This window comes from Coregonus clupeaformis, chromosome 38 (genome assembly GCF_020615455.1).
Source record: "Coregonus clupeaformis isolate EN_2021a chromosome 38, ASM2061545v1, whole genome shotgun sequence".
In the NCBI taxonomy this organism is placed as follows: domain Eukaryota; kingdom Metazoa; phylum Chordata; class Actinopteri; order Salmoniformes; family Salmonidae; genus Coregonus; species Coregonus clupeaformis.
Genome location: NC_059229.1, coordinates 5,239,704 through 5,252,585, shown reverse-complemented (window position 1 = coordinate 5,252,585; position 12,882 = coordinate 5,239,704). Strand labels below are relative to the sequence as shown.

The window sequence follows — 12,882 nt, the reverse complement described above, 5'->3', positions numbered from 1 at the left end:
TGACACAACTGCTGACAGCTACAGGGACACAGAAAATGCTGCTTGGAGACGAGTGTCCACGATAGTAGGATTTCCAGGTCAGTTTAGTAGTGAGCTTGTGCTAGATGTGGCTAGTTAGCTAGCTAGCTAACCTAGCTAGCTAACCTAGCCAATGAGGTGTGTGTGTGTGTGTGTGTGTGTGTGTGTGTGTGTGTGTGTGTGTGTGTGTGTGTGTGTGTGTGTGTGTGTGTGTGTGTGTGTGTGTGTGTGTGTGTGTGTGTGTGTGTGTGTGAAAGAGAAATAGTAATATAAATTATGCTAGTTACTACCCCTGATAACTTGGCCAAGTAATCATGTTTGAAAGAGTGTGAGTGTGTATGTGAGAGAGTGTGAGTGTGTATGTGAGATAAATAGTAATAGAAATGATGGTAGATACTACCCCTGATAACTTGGTCAGATAACCGTGTGTGTGTCTGTGTGTACGGTAGGTGACATGTCCATGATAGCTATCTAATAACTATAGTTATGCTAGGTAATGGTTTGGCTTATCATGTTCATGTCTATGTAGAAGAAGACTGTAGGAGGAAGTGGAGAGGACTCAGGGAGAAGGTATCAGAGAGAGAGAAAGAGAAGAAGAGAGGTCTGGGTCAGCGGCTTCAGGCCATCGGCTTCAGGTCAGCGGCTTCAGGTCAGCGGCTTCAGGTCAGCGGCTTCAGGCCAGCGGCTTCAGGCCAGCGGCTTCAGGCCAGCGGCCTTGGAGCTTCTGCCACATTCTTTCCTTTCTGGATCCAGTTATTGTGCCTAGGGCAACGAGTGGCAATTTTACAGCCAGACCCTCTACATCATCCACAAGTATGACCTCCACTGGTGCTGCCATGGAAGATAATGAAATAGAGGAAGCACCTCTGGACCTAGGACCACCTGAGATTATTATGACCCGGAAGTGACCAGTGAGGACCTCGTTGAACAGGAAGAGACAGAGACACACACACACCTCTCCTCCACTCCTCTCTGTACCTTAGATCTCCAGTGCCCCGCCTTCTCTCTCTCTTTATGGCCATGTCTGATGTTCCCCTACTACGTCTAGGCTTTATGAGTAGTGCCTGTATCTGTCTGCAGTTGTGTCAAAAATACATGCTCTTGTTGTTCTCTTACAGGCTACACATTATTTTTTGTATTTTTACACGCACATACATGCACACACACACACACACACACACACACACCTCTTTCAATAGTTGTGTAACATTTTTACAACCCACACACCTGTCATGTTCTTTCCTGTACTTGAATACTTCTTCAATTCTAATGTTTTCATAGTCAGTTTTCATTTGTTTATTTATATCTCATTTATAATTATTCTGTTTATTTCTTCCCTACACCTTTGCAGAGCTAAGACAAGATCAAGGAAAAAACCCATTCTCTTCCTAATTCGTTGTTGTTCCACCTGCATTTTGTCAGACCAGTGAAGATCGTGGTAAACTGTACTATTTGTATGGACCCTAGATGACCTTTTCCCATCGTTATCATACTACCTGTATGTCGTATAACCTTAATTAGAGCTCCTGCTCACCTGATGTACCATGCCAGGTGTGTATAATACTGATGTTAATGAGAGAGCGAAGGGGTTAAGGTGTGGTCTTTACTCCCAGATTTCACTTAAATATAACTTCCAAATGAAGAGAGACAATGAGACATAAAATAATCTGGGAAAAATATATATTTTATGGACAACGGTGGATGGTTCTTAAAATAACCTTTGTGTTAGGGGGCTCTTAAAAGAGCCGTTTCACTCCACGGCATGCTGCCATGTGACTTCACCTGCTGGCGATGAGAAGTAGGTGGTCAGCTTCTCCCTCACCTGGAGTGCCTGTCTTGGGGCGTTGTTGGCACGTGCCCTGGCGACATCAGGTAGGTGACCGTTTGGCGTGCCCATCTCCATCCGGAGCGGCTCCTGGAATGCCCTCCACAGGTAGTTGTGGAGAACACGTGGCCTTCACGCAGGCATCGACATTTCAGGGGCTGAGACCAAGCACTCTCCGATACATTCTCCACCGGGCTGCCAGAATCCCAAAGGCGCATTCAACAACTAACCTTGCCCTGGACAGTCGTTTGTTGAAGATCCTTACAGGCTTTGGCAACAGCAGCTGGCGTCCAGCAAAGGGCCTCATGAGGTTGAGTCTCAAAGGGAAGGCCTCGTCGCTGATGAAGACGTGGGGGAACGGGTCCCAGGTCTTCAGCCCCAGGGAGTGATGCAGGTGGTGGAATCTCCAGGGTGCCATCCTGAAGTGCCTGGCCGAAGGTAGAGTCCCAGAGGGTCCCGCCATCACTTCCCTTGCCGTAAGCACCAACGACAAGGAAACAGTAGATGGCATCTACAACAGCCAAGAGTACAACTGAATATGTACCCTTGTAGTTGTAGAATTGCGAACCCGAGCACGGTGGAGCCTTGATTACTACATGTTTCCCGTCAATGGAGCCAAGACAGTTGGGGAAATTCCACCTCTCCAGGAACTTGGCAGCGATGGCCCTCCAGTCTTCCTCCTTGGGGACAGGCATGTATTCACCGACCAGGCAGTCCCAAATGGCTTGTGCCAACAGAGGGGACAACGCCTGCCACCATAGACCGTCCAACTCAGTAGCTGAATCCGATGGTTCTGTAGGAGTCCCCTGTCGCCAAGAATCTGAAACATAATTCAGAATATTTATCAATAGTGTGTGTGACTTGAATTCCACCCACATATTCTATCTACTCATATAGCTACCTCATTACTGTTTATTATGCTCTACTAATTATATTATAATACTCATCAACCATCATTAACAATGCCTTGAAAAAGTACAATTTAGTCTATGACTGTATCAATAAACTGTAGCCCAGGCCAACTCTACTCTTAGAAAAAAAGGTGCTATCTAGAACCTAAAAGGGTTCTCCGGCTGTCCCCATAGGATAACCCTTTGAAGAACTCCTTTGTTCCAGGTAGAACCCTTTTGGTTCCAAGCAGAACCCTATTGGGTTCCATGTATAACCTTTTCCCCAAAGGGTTCTACCTGGAACCAAAAAGGGTTCTACCTGGAACCAAAAAGGGTTCTCCTATGGGGACAGCAGAAGGACACTTTTGGAACCCCTTGTTCTAAGAGTGTACATGATTCCAATAAGAATGTAATGAATGACTGTAACTGTCCTGAACAACAAGGGGTCCTGGAGAAGACTAGCCTACCTTCATCAGGGCAGAAGGCACCCCAACTTCCTTTTCATTTGGTAACATTGCATCATTCAAAAATGATTTTAAACCAACTTTGGGAAAAGTTATAGTCCTAATGAACATTCTGTAAAAGTACATCTGATGTCCCATAGGGGCTATTAACTAGAGAGCCCTTTAGCTAGCTAGTTACACATAAAATATATCTAATATAATAAAGAATGTAAAGAAATTCTGCAGTCAAACTGTTTTTATAATGTAAATCCCACAATTTATTTTACTGGATATGTGGCAACAAAAATTCAACATTCACATTTTGCTACTTTCTGTCAAGTCTACGCATACAATTTGATGCATACGTTCGATAAATCCAACGTATGCACCACACAGAACGATCTGCAACTGCCTCTGCAACGCAATGCTGTTCCATTGGAAATGAATGTACTTCTGGTGTACAACACATTCGGTGTGTTCGAAGCGTTAAAGATCATGCAGATAGTAAATGAGATTTCATAAACAGTAAAAACAACAAAGTAGGACTGATGACTAAAACTACATGATAAGGGTAAAACACATTTGGCCCTGAATATGATTATAGTCTTCAGTGTGTGTTCAAATAAATCAACAATATGGTGGAAATCATCCTGAAATAACACTGGTGGATACACTGTTTGAAAGCAAAATAGTTTCACAGAAGGAAGGTTTGGGACTGGTTCAAAGATCATGTAATCCCATCAACATACAGCAGGAAGCACCATTCAACTCTTAGAACTGAACAAGCTTCATCACTACTGATAACAGGCTATTGGAAATACAAGGGAAAGTAATACATCATTTACTTTCAACATCATCTGCCATGCCTGTAAAATGCAATTACATCTTATACAGTCAGTTTTAATACTTTAATGGAGGCCTCTTTCCAGGCAGGTAGACTAGCGGTTAGAAGTGTTGGGCCAATAAACGAGAGGTCGCTGGTTTGAATCCCCGAGCCGACTAGCTGAAACATCTGTCGACATGCCCTTGAGCAAGGCACTTAACCCTAATTGTTCATGTGGTTCACTCTGGATAAGAGCGTCTGCTAAATGACTTAAATGTAAGAACAGCAGAAGAGCAATCATGAATTAAAGGACCAAATCTAGGTTACATATTTGTGTTAATATGAGAGCAGGGTTTACTGATTCCATGACAGATATGTGAGCTGGGTTTACTGATTCCATGACAGATATGAGTGCAGGGTTTACTGATTCCATGACAGATATGAGAGCAGGGTTTACTGATTCCATGACAGATTGAGCCGACAACAACGATTAGTAGTGACCAGGGCCCGTAGGAGTGCTGACCTAATATCCGTTTTGACTTTTAGATCATAATGAATAAGATTATATGGACAGATCCCAGATCAGTACTCCTACTCTGAGATGCTTTGTGGATACGGGCTGTGTTGGGTTGACAGCCGCTGGACCTGGGTTCTAGTGGGCTCACTATGTTTGTTTACATAAAGGATTATCTGATCATGTGTATCTGGTGATCTAGTCATTAGTTCTTGTTGCTGTTATTTTTAAGGATTTTACAGGGTAGGATAAATGCCTTTCAGTGGCCTGGCCTGTAACTCTCATCACACAATATCTGAATACTTGGTCAGATGAAATCAGGGAAAGATATTGCTGGATGAATCTCTCTTTTAATCCCTTGATGACTAACAGGTTCAGACCCATATCAGGACTGACTTAACAGAAGTAGGCTAGCACTGCTGATGAATATTAGGGTTTCATCTATCTTTAAAATAATCTATATATGCTCTGTATATTTTATTTATTTATTGGGCTTTTATTAATTTCCACAAAAAATTATAATTGCATCAAGAAACTTGTTCCATCACCAAAGCCCTTCCATCTATATACATTAGAATTGTTTTTTAAAAGTAGGTTCCCGCTTTATTTGAAGTGCATCTTATAAAGGCTTCATATAGGCTTCATAAGCACTACATAGATGCTTCACAAATAATCTATAACCGTACATCATGTTCTATAAAGATTCATAATGTGGCATAGCTGTGTGACAAAATCATTAATGTATTTGTTCACATTTATTCATCTTTTACAGAGCATGGAAAAGTATTATACTGTAGATGATTTGTGACCCATTTATGTAGGGCTTATTGTACAGTATTAATCTACTCTACTGCTACTACTTGACATTAAGTAAAGATGGAAGAGTCACACTGCCTCCTCCCCTCTTCCTCATCTTCAGTCATGGTCATTTAAAAGTTGATGTGCTGCAAAAGCTGCAATTGGAAGTCATGGTCCTCCTGCCAAAATTACTGCCGATCCGTATTAAAGGTTCATCCTCTTTCTGGAAACTGTAACTGTGTTTGTACACTACAGTGAACTCTTCTGGACAGATATATATTTCAGCACACACTTTTAGATCATTTTTTAATTCACAGACCCGCACACGGATTGTCAAACAATACATTGTAAATGTGCATATTTGAAAAATGTGCACCTCAAAATGAAATTAATAACCAGATTATCTCTCCAAACAGCACTAAACTGAAGATGGTATGTTCCCCCGTGAGCTCTGATAAAAAGGCAAAAATAGAATCAGATAAAACATTTTTTGGGTGCTTTACTTGTTTCACAAACATGCCAGCCAAAGGTCTTCTGCAAACTGTCCAGGTTTTCAGATTTAAAAAAGTGCCTCCGCTGTCGCTCACTGCAAGAGGGGGATGGCCTCATCAAGGTGAACAGCAGACCCCTTGAGATGATTGAGCCAGCCGATCTCCAGAACAAGCTGCTGGAGCCAGTGCTGCTGCTGGGCATTTAGCGTTTTGCTTGAGTTGACATCAGAGTCAGAGTGAAGGGTGGTGGACACGTGGCACAGATCTACACTATCTTTCAGACCATCTCCAAAGCCCTGATCACATACTACCAGGAATATGTGGATGAGGCCTCCATGAAGGAGATCAAGAATATGCTGATCCAGTGCGATAGGACCCTGCTGGTGGCCGACCCTCAAAGCTTAGAGTCCAAGAAGTTTGGTGGACCTGGAGCCCGTGCCCACTACCAGAAATCTGCACATTACAAACCCATAAATGTAATACATTACGACAGTAAAGTAATAACAAAACCAGACATTTTAATCAAAAAGGGTTTATTAAATATTAGCCACTGTCAGTATCGACCGTCAGTAGGCCTAATAACAACACATATTCAACTGCCAAATTACTGTTAGTTCCCTTCAGTTGGTATAAATCGAACGACAATGTACATTACCGTTCGATTTAGTTCCATTGTTTCGTTTCCCTTCATTTCCTTCCTCTGTAAACGCCGTCATTGCAGTAACAGTTGATAATATAAAAAGTAGCAGGTTAAACCTTGAGCCTGGCCCACGGTTCACGGCGACTGGACCGTTGTCATACAGTTCCATGATTAGGGAGGATTCATTGGACTATTGTTCAACCCCTATTTTACACTTCTTTCCACCTTCCAATATTTCATGGATTGAACTTGAATATGACAACTTTCAGGACTGCTGTATTTTTGATTAATCAATATATTTAGTGCGTAAAGGCTCTCCAAACCTGTTTTTTATCATACATACTTTCGTAACCCTAAAATTTGCCTAAATAATCTGCAAGATAAGAGTATTTTTTTCTACCAGTTGGTGCTGAAACAGAAACAAATATGCATATATTTAGAGGGATTTCTTTCATTGATCCCTAATATTCTGAACCCATTCTCTTGGTGTCTTCTATTGAGTCTGTCTACAAAATTCTAATTAAAGCAGTGCCGATTTTAGCATGTAAATCTTGGTGGGGCAAACTCAAAAAGTATTTGGGGGATGCATGCCAGCAAAGCCACTACACTACATAGCACAACACTAAACAATACATTAATTGCACTATAACGGTGTCAAACGGTGTCCATAAACTGTTAGGGCCTACATAAAGCTGTCCCAACAGCAGAGCTTTCTTTTCAGCACCATGTAGTAAATCCTTACCACTGCTACACCTGGCTATCAGCGGAGCCTTGTCTGGCAGCGAAACAGTTCATTCACTGCCTTTTTAAAATACATAGCTGATTTGGTTGACTTGCTGAAACAAATGTGGTTTCTAGTGACAATTGAGATGTACACACTATGGCATAAGGGAACGATGAGCGGATATGAGGCAATCCGTAATTTCGTTACATTAAAGACATTAATGAGCGAGCTAACACGGACGTAGTCACTATAATGATTTGTTCAGCACTTTTGAAATGTACAGAGACAGAATTCCGAACATGGGCCGTTCTTACAGTATTCTCCCTGTACACAAAGTCAGAACCATAGGATAAATAAAGGGGGCATATAAGCAGACAATGAAAGCTCTTCAAATATTTGATGATGACATTTCTCTAAAACAGGCTATAGGCTACATCTGCACCACCAAGTCAGAACAGTAAGCTAAGTTATGAGGGGTAAATATACCAAATTATTAGGGTGAGGCACATGGGCTACTAACAGCTTACTACACAACATACACTTAGTATTACTTTCTTCGCTACAGTATACATATCTCGCTGGCATATTACATTTATGCAGCAACATACAATACATTTTTGGACTCACCTTGTTGTGCTGTGCTCACTTGAACAGGAAGGTGGCACGGCGGTCCATCTTGTGTGAAATTTTGTCGTCAAACTTTGTCATCAAAGTCTGGCATTCTCTGGATTTATGGTGCTTTCAAGACAACTGAGAACTCTGAAAAAAACCCAGGTTGAATTATGACGTCAGTCATCTTCAGGTCGGAGCTCTAGAGCCTCGAGTTCACATCTTGGAATTCCAAGTTGGATGACCGTATTTTCCCAGTCGGAGCTCGTTTTTTTCAGTGTTGAACTCACTGAAGTCTGAGATTTCCCAGTTCCGAGTTTCCAGTTGTTTTGAACGTGGCAGAAGTCATGCTGGATTGACAGCATGGCCAATGTATTCAACCTTTTCTGGCCCATGGTGTTGCATGTGAATGTTTATCCTTTTAAGCTTGGAAAAGAGACCCTTAAACCCAGACTTGGACCAGACATCCTCTCCACCGAATAGCAGGCTAGTGATTGCTTTACAACGCTTGCAGTTAGTCACTGATTGCTTCCAAACCACTCATTGTTGAATTTGCGATTTCCATCTTGTTGTGTAATTTTATATCCAAATGCCGATGAGCACCGATATGTTTTATCTATAATTTCTCTTCATATGAAAAGGATTGAAAAGGATTTGCCAGTAGATTGTTGACTTGATTCATGATGACGACTGCTTGTCAAGCTTGCTAGCTAAGATTTCGAAAGTATGACGTTGACATGATCATTCCAATCAAAGCTATGGTAGATATAACGTGATTTGACGTCATTTTATCTGTGGCCAATGACCTTGAGCCTTCTTGGATGGGCACTTCTAATGTAAATCTATGGCAGCACCCAAAGGGAGGTGCCCGATTCCCACTGATCTAAACTTTTGGAAAATGGCAAGTTTACTTTCTCATAATGCGGTGCGTTGTTGATCGGGGGCATTTTCATTAGGAGGAATACTGTTGATCGCTAAAATAAAGATTGTGATCACAATTCCTCAGTTTAAATATTATGGGGAAACCTACACATTTGTCAGCCGAGCACAAGTTATCTTATTATTGTCTAGACCTAGAATAAAAACCTCCAGGTTTCCGTCACTAAAGTCAATTGAACTGTGAAAAAGGTCGTCTCATTCTGAGGACAGAACAACAGGAAATCTCCCCAGACATAGTTCCTCAAAAGTAGATTAATGGTCAATTGACCCGAGCAAGCAAGCGTCTTTCGCTGTCTGCCTAGATGATGTGGGGCTTAATATACACACAGAAGCATGACCCTTTTGCCCAGCAACAGGCCGTAGCCAGGACAACAGTTTTGTCATTCGAGCGCAGGATTAAACACTTTGCTCTGGTTTCAGTAGATTGAGAGGAACCGATCTTTCCCTTCAGACTGGCAGGAAACCATAGGTCTCTCCTGTCAGCTCTTGGCTGTGCACCCAGACATCATGTACATACTTCCCTAAAACTAGGTTGTTATGCTACACACACAGAACAGTTAGAAACAGGCCCATACCCATGCACACACAATCTCATATGACCTATTTATATCAACAATCTCAGAAATAATGCCTAAGCAACCAGGCTTAAAGAAAGAGCTTCTAGTTACACAAGCATGATAAAGGTTTAACAGAAATTTCCATCACAAATGTCAGTTATATGATTATTACCCCAGCATGTCCGTTTTTCCAGTAGATATTTCGGACGAGATTAGTTTTACCAAACTGCCCCTGTAATTTTTTTTTTTCCTCATTCAAAATTGACCGTTATGACGGAAGCCTGGAGGATCTTCTAGGCGTGAAGATATTTCAAATGTCTAGGGATAGCATAATATTGGCCTAATGGCCTTCAGTTCAGAGAAAGTCCAAATAATCATGCATATCAATAAGAATCATGAAGTGTAACCTATGCAGACATTTAATTAACTGACACATTTGGCAATTTATCAATTCATTGGCACAATATTGTCCACTTCATCTTTTAAAAGAGAAGTATGGCACTAGAAAAGTTCATATGTGACAAAACAGATAATTCATCTATATGCTGCCTGCATAGCACTTTGTTTTAAGCATAAATCTGTTCCAATGTTCCCATGTTCTTACCTAAACTGGTAGCAGCACCTGTAATATCTCTGTAATATCCCTCAAAACACAGGGATGACGATTCACACGGGATAAGTATTATCAGAGGACCTGGGAGTTTGCAGAAAAATAGTAGGTTTTTAGGGCTGGGATAATAACCTCCCTGCCAAGTAATAAGTATTGACATGGCAGATTCGTACGGGAATAAAATTAGGATGTGGTGATTTCTACTTGTGCTCATAATTACATTACCTGAGCTCCCCCAGAAAAACTGATCCTGTCCGAATAGGGCTTAAGCCCGGGTGGGGGGGCATACATTTAGCTATTTGATTTTAAGACCCCTTGAAGTATCAAAAAAAGATATAAAAACATTATTTGATACAGTTATTTTGGGCCCGTACAAACACATTGACCAACAGATTCACTACATGGAACAACAGATAGTCCCCAAAATAAATCAAAAGGAAGTTTGTTCTGAAGTGTCGGTCCTATATCTGAGAGATATAAGAAAGATCAGGATCTTTGTTCTTTTCTTTACATGTATTTAACCCCTTATTTTTTACACTAAGTCTCCCTATATACGTTACTTCCATTCATTTTTCCAAATGGTACTGGGGGACGTTCAGACGAGTCTTGTGAGGCCTGTGGGTGTCCTAGAGCAAACTGACATGTACTTGTTCGTGAGAGTCTCACCTTTTCACAGAGGGGTCATATTAGTGTGTAGCCCAAACTGTTTGGACGCTATAGACAGAAGTTGGCAGATCGGCTGTACCGACTTCAGATGAGTCCCAAGACGCTTATGGGGGTCGTAGAGCAAAACAGAGAACACCATCATGTTTGTGAGAGTCTCATCTTTTCATAGAGGCCAAACCGTTCGGACGCTACGGACAATGTTGTGAGAAGACCGATTTTTGGGATGTCTCATGGTCTGTCAAACACCGCTCTAGCTCTGTAACCTTTAACAACAGATGCGGAAGTGTGACATAAACGGATGCAGTGGATTGAGACACATCTAATGCTGAAAAAACAGATACACTACATGACCAAAAGTATGTGGACACCTGCTCGTCGATCAACTCATTCCAAAATTATGGGCATTAATATGGAGTTGGTCCACCTTTGCTGCTATAACAGCCTCCACTCTTCTGGGAAGAATTTCACATAGATGTTGGAACATTGCTGCAGGGACTTGCTTCCATTCAGCCACAAGAGCATTAGTGTGGTCGGGCACTGATGTCCGGCGATTAGGCCTGGCTCGCAGTCGGCGTTCCAATTCATCCCAAAGGGGTTTTGATGGGGTTGAGGTCAGGGCTCTGTGCAGGCCAGTCAAGTTTTTCCACACCGATCTCGACAAACCATTTCTGTATGGACCTCGCTTTGTGCACGGGGGCATTGTCATACTTAAACAGGAAAGGGCCTTCCCCAAACTGTTGCCCTAAAGTTGGAAGCAAAGAATCATCTAGAATGTCATTGTATGCTGTAATGTTAAGATTTCCCTTCACTGGAACTAAGGGGCCTAGCTGAAACATGAAAAACAGTCCCAGACCAATATTTCTCATCCACCAAACTTTACAGTTGGCACTATGCATTCAGGCTGGTAGCATTCTCCTGGCATCCGCCAAACCCAGTTTCATCCGTCGGACTGCCAGATAGTGAAGCGTGATTCATCAATCCAGAGAACGCGTTTCCACTGCTCCAGAGTCCAATGATGGCGAGCTTTACACCACTCCAGCCGACGCTTGGCATTGTGTATAGTGATCTTAGGCTTGTGTGCGGCTGCTCGGCCATGGAAACCCATTTCATGAAGCTCCCGACAAACAATTATTGTGCTGACGTTTCTTCCAGAGGCAGTTTGGAACTTGGTAGTGAGTGTTGCAACTGAGGACAGACAATTTTTTCGCGTTAAACGCTTCAGCACTCGGCGGTCCTGTTCTGTGAGCTTGCGTGGCCTACCAATTTGTGGCTGAGCTGTTGTTGTTCCTAAACATTTCCACTTCACAATAACAGAACTTACAGTTGACCGGGGCAGCTCTAGCAGGGCAGAAATTTGACGAAACTGACTTGTCGGAAAGGTGGCATCCTATGACGGTGCCACGTTGAAAGTCACTGAGCTCTTCAGTAAGGCTATTCAACTGCCGATGTTTGTCTATTTTTTTAATTTTTTTAAATTTTAAGTCAGTTAAGAACAAATTCTTATTTACAATGACGGCCTACACCGGCCAAACCCGGACGACGCTGGGCCAATTGTGCACCGCCCTATGGGACTCCCAGTCACGGCCGGTTGTGATACAGCCTGGAATCGATCCAGGGGGTCTGTAGTGACGCCTCAAGCACTGAGATGCAGTGCCTTAGACCACTGCGCCACTCGGGAGCCCACTTACACACACTGAACACATTTAATTAAACTGCTGAAAACTCTCCCACTTAATCTCCAACAGATTGGATGGCTGTGTGCTCAATTTTATAGACCTGGCAGCAACGGATGTGGCTGAAATAGCCGAATCCACTAATTTTAAGGGGTGTCCACATACTTTTGTATATATAGTGTATCTCTAGCTTAAACTGACGGATTTTGATGCTAATTAGATTTCCGTGGAGAGCTAGACATCGACCTTAGGGGGTAAAGGGATTGCTTAAGATAAATGTACTTTAAACCCAATTTAATGAATACCCCGAGAAAATCTGTTGGACATTAAGTGAGAGTTTACATGTCACGGTTTCGGCCGAGGCTGCTCCTTCTCCTTGTTCGGGCAGGCTTCGGCGGTCGTCGTTCCGGAGTACTAGCTGCCACCGTTCTATGTTTCTATAATTGATTGGTTTTGTCTGTTTTGCTACACCTGTTCCTTATTAGTGTTTATTAGGCGTCCTATTTAGTTCTCTTGTGTTTGGTCTGGTGTTGTGTGTAATTGTTCCTTGTCACGTTGTGTGCTAGTTCGTTTATTCTGTTCTCTCTGTATTTTGTGTTTTGAGAGAGAGTTCCGCACGTTGTGCGCCTTAGCATACTTTACTGTTGTGCATAAAGTTTGCC

General features: G+C 42.4%; 1 pseudogene; it reads left to right on the top strand.

Moving 5' to 3' along the window:
- The first annotated feature begins 5,827 nt into the window (after positions 1 to 5,827).
- Positions 5,828 to 9,933, top strand: LOC121553898 (annotated as a pseudogene).
- The last annotated feature ends 2,949 nt before the right edge of the window (positions 9,934 to 12,882 follow it).